We start from the raw sequence: 4,906 nt of genomic DNA, 5'->3' as shown, positions 1-4,906 counted from the left end.
AGAGGGAAAAAAACTAAATTTAAGGGTTGGGGATGTGGGTCAGTGTTAGAGCATTGACCTAGCATGCATGAAGCTCTGGACATGATCCTCTGCACCACAAAAAATAAAATAAAATAAATCTAAAGTTGATCACTCAAGGATTACAACTTCTTTATTCTATTTGTAGGTCCTGAGACAATAATTATTTGTTTACACTCCCTTATAGACCATGGGCTTGCCTGCTCTGAGTTTCATCCACAGTAGGTGTTGCACTTCACAGCCTTAAGCAACTATTTCAAATGCTTCAATAGGTTTCATGGTCTCCTGTTGATCAACAGGGAAGAATAAGACAAAGAGGGCATTTCCCGGTCAAATGATAAATTATAAAAACACATACTTAGATTCCATCCACAATGCTGCAGGTATTCTTCCTCATTCCTGTCACAGAAAAAAAAAAAAGTGGGGGGAGTTAGAGAAAGGCATACTGTGTCATCCTAAATCATTCAGCTGATGATCCCAGCACCAGGAATGTACATGCTGGCTGCCCTCCTCTCCTGATGCCTCCCCACACCACACCCTTCCTTCAAGTCTGGTGTGAGATCCTTACAGTGCAATTTCCCCAGTCAAAAATTGCATTCCATTTTATCAATTTCTGGGGAATGATTCATCAGACCTTTAACTTCTTAATCTATAAAACAGGGAAAAGGAGATTTAGTCATTTGGCTATAGGGATTTCTAAAACAATGCTTATGAGGCTGCAATAAAACCATTGAGTCACTAAGAAGTCATTCCTCCATACCTAAAGAGTGGTGCTAGGAGTTAGTAAGGCCGTAAGGAAGGAAGTCCAGTAAGGATTTCAGAGTCCTGATCACAATGGAACACTGCAGGGCATACTGTTTGCTCAGTACAGGCACAGGTACAGGGGTCAGGGCCTGGGCTCAGATCCCAATCTTGCAACTGCTAAGTGTAAAATTTCATTGGACAAGTTACTGAACTTCTCTGTGCCTTGGTTTCCTCAACAAGAATGGGTTTCTACTTCCCAGAGTTATAATAAAAACCAATATTTACAGCAGTATAATTAACATATGGATAAAAGCAAAAGTCCTATAATTATTGATTACTATCAATTAGTAATAGTTAATAAACAGAATCTGCTACTAGCTAAATAAATCTACTGCATGCTTTATATGGCCTAGATATTGCTGCTAAATGCTTTTCTCATTTAGTTCCACAGCAATCCTGTGAAGTTTTTACTGTTTTTATTTTTATTCCCATTTTACTGACTTGATAACAGTCATATTTTGGTGGACGTGTAATATACAAGAATAAATAAAGTCTAAATTTTAATTATTAAACAATTTAATAGGTTAATTCTACTTAATTCCTTTAGCAGTAACTGCAACTTGCACAGTTCTTCACACACATGCTGTGCTTGACCTGATCCATAGGCCTTAACATCCCCATTTCTGACTAAATCTTCAATGATACTCTTCCTCTTCCTCATTCTGCTCCTCACTAAGTTGTCTCCTTGCTATTTGTTTTAGTCCATTTTGTGCTATTATAGCAAATGCTTTAGGCTGAGTAATTTATAAAGAATTTTGGCTCACTGTTTTGGAAGCTGAAAAGTCCAAGTCTGGGAAGCCACATCTGGCAAGGGCCCCAGGCTGCAACATAACATGGAGCATCGCAAAAGGTGCATGGAAAAGGGAAGAGGCGTCTCCACTTTACAACAACCCACTCTCCAGGTAACTTATCCAACCTTGAGAGACCTGACCCATTTCCACGAGACAGACATTAATCCCTTCTGAGAATGGTGTTCCCATGTCCTAATTACCTCCCACTAGTCCCCACCTCTTAAAAGACTTCACCACCTTTCCAAACCATTCCTTTGGGGACAAAGCCTCCAGTACAAGAACCTATGGAGGACAAACCACATTTGAACCATAGTACTATTCTTCAAACACACTGCATCTCCCACCTCCAGAGCTTTACACATGCAGGATGCTCTTGCCCCCACCCACACCCTTAAGTTTGATGCTTCATTGCTCCTCAAATGTCCCCTCCTCTGTCAGGCCTTTCTGACCATAAGGGCAAGGACTCTGTTTTGCTTCTATTATGTCCCCAATGCTTAGAGCCATGTCCTCCCCATAATAAGAACTCAAATAAAAATCTGTTGAATAATAGAATTAGTACACTACACCTCATTTACTTTGATCTTCACAATAAAAAGACCTGCTCATCCAGAATATTTGCATTTTTCAGACTGGATGCAATATGTACCTTGTTGTATTTTCTTATATCCTCCTAGCTTAGTACATCTACCTCCTTGAAGCATTTAAATGTTCATCCTGGGACTGGGGATATAGTAGAGTAGCAAGCAGAATGCATGGCCCTGAGTTCAATCCCTAGCAAAAAAAATCAAATGAATAAATTAATAATGTTCATCCTTCCCAAATGTGGTATTGTGGATTATTGTCACCACTGAGATTCAGCTATCTAAATAGCCCTTGTGGGCTAGGGATGTAACTTGGCACAGTGTTTCCCTGGGTTAAATCCCCAGTAGAGAGAAAAAAAAAAGAGAGAGAGAGAGAGAGAGAGAGAGAGAGAGAGAGAGAGAGAGAGAGAGAGAGAGAAGGAGGAAGGAGAGAGGGAGGGAGGGAGGGAGGGGGAGGGAGGGAGGGAGGAAGGCAGGAAGGGAGGAAGGACGGAAGGAAGGAAGGAAGGAAGGAAGGAAGGAAGGAAGGAAAGAAGAGAGAGAGAGAAAGAAAAAAGAAGTGAACACCTGCAAGTAATACTACTACTACAATATGACTCATTCTGCTTCCCTTGTTGAGGATGAAAAATAGTCAGTATAGAAACCAATTACCAATTTTAGCAACTTGAAAACTGTCAGCAAGTCACTTCTTGACATTCCTGTCCTGTGATGTCCTGTGATGATTCTAGCTTAAAATGGCATTCCACTGCAGCTGTCTGAATAATTTCCACCAAAGTACAGATCTGTCCTGCCCCACTCCCTGTGCCTCCTTCTATCTCACAATGGGCAGGTCTCAAGACGAATCTCAGCAGGTTCCAGCAGGGCACAGTGACCTCTGGTTATTTTACACCAGAGTCCCACACTCAAGGGCTGGTGCTTCATGAATAAATATAAATGCTGTTTCCGTGATCCAGTCTAGGGTCATGGGTAGAGAAAACATACAAAATTGATAAACATTCTTGTACTCAAGAAATTAAAAGACAATAAAGGACTCAGGTCCTGAATCCAGGTTATTACAATGCTATAGTTTGTATCTGGAATGTCCCCCAAGGTTCATGTGTTAAAGGCTTGGTCCCCAGGAGGCACTCTTGGGAGGTGGTGGAAACTTCAGGAGGTGGGACCTAATGATATGTTTTAGGTCACTGGGGTTAAGCTCTTGAAGGGGGCCTGTGGGTTTAGGTCTCTTCCTCTTTCCTTTTTTTTTTTTTTTTTTTTTTTTTTTCTTTCTTTTTTCTTTTCTTCCTAGCCATAAGGTAAACAGGTTTGATCCACTACATGCTCCCCACCATGATTTGGTCCCTCACCACAGGCCCAAAAGCAATGAGACTACTCAATCAGACTGAAACCTTTGAAACTCTGAGACAAAATAAACCCTTTCTCTTTATAAGTTTATATCTCTCAGGCATTTGTTACAATAACAGAAAACTGACTGACACAGATAAAAATAAAAATGCAAGAACGAAACAGAAGCTAAATAGAAGTCCAAGCAATGTGCCATGGAAAGGCACATGAGAAGGAAAGAGAAGTTTTGTTTATTTGTGCTTAAGGATGACGATGCTTGGGTTAAATTTTGGCTTAGCTAGGGGTATGTGATGGAATACAATATGTGGCAGAAAAGGAATCATTATTGGTGATGAGGACAATAGCAAGTGCTTGGGTAGACAGGATAGCCTTGGGCGAGAAGAGGGACTTTTTCTCCCTTGAGAACAGATGAAGAGAACATATAGGGATGTTATGATACTTTATTGAAGGTCAGGAAAGTTTATGCCACGATCTTCTCAGAAAGTGGAAGGCTGAGTCACTGAACAAGAGTACCAGAAGAAGGAAGAACTGGGCTGGGGCTAGAATAAGATTACAAAAATGAGGATGAAAATAAAAATGATTCCAAGCAGTCGAGGAGAATAATGTAGAGAGTAACCGGGCACACACGAAGGAATCAGCAAACAGCATGTCGGGTCCAGCTAAAGGGAGGTCACAAGGACCTTGAGGCTTTGTGCTCTTTTAGTGTTTGTTTTGCCAGCACAATTTAGCCAGCTTGGGTGCACATACACTAAACATTTGCCATTAAGTTTCCTGAAACTGGATACTGACCAGCTCCTGAAAAGAAATCAAGGGTGAGGAGGTAAGAGGAAATTTATGAGAGTAGAGAAATGGTTGGATATGAGGTCCAGGTGAGTCAGAGAAACAAATGAAGCCAGAGGGACTGAGCCCTGGGGAGAATTAGGACAGGTTGGAACCAGAGCATGAGATGCTATTGTAAAAGAAGCAGAAGAGGAAGGGGGAGTAGAAAAGATCATTGTTGTCGAAAGGTACCTCCAGTTTGTAATTTCAGGTTCTGCACAGGGAACTCTGTAAGCCAACTGCTCAAGTTAGAGGAGGTAAGATCACCATGAGCCCAAACAGTGAATGAGTCACTCATCCAGTCACTGGAGATGCCCAGGTGACCACCAGGGACTGAGAGCTGGGCAAGCCCGAGACCCAGAGGCCAAGGTTCTTAGGGCACCTGGAAGAGTCTAGAGGTGGTGGCAGCAAGTGTAAAGAGCAGCAGCGTGCCTGGCTGGTGGCGACATCATCATCAGAAGCAAAAGGTGCCACGCAGAGGGTGCCATCCTCTCCTCCAGCACTTAGGGTCTGTAAACATGTAGGAAAGGAGAGATGCTTTAAACAGGAGAG

This window comes from Sciurus vulgaris (genome assembly GCF_902686455.1).
Source record: "Sciurus vulgaris genome assembly, chromosome: 2".
In the NCBI taxonomy this organism is placed as follows: domain Eukaryota; kingdom Metazoa; phylum Chordata; class Mammalia; order Rodentia; family Sciuridae; genus Sciurus; species Sciurus vulgaris.
This window is presented reverse-complemented; position numbering follows the sequence as displayed.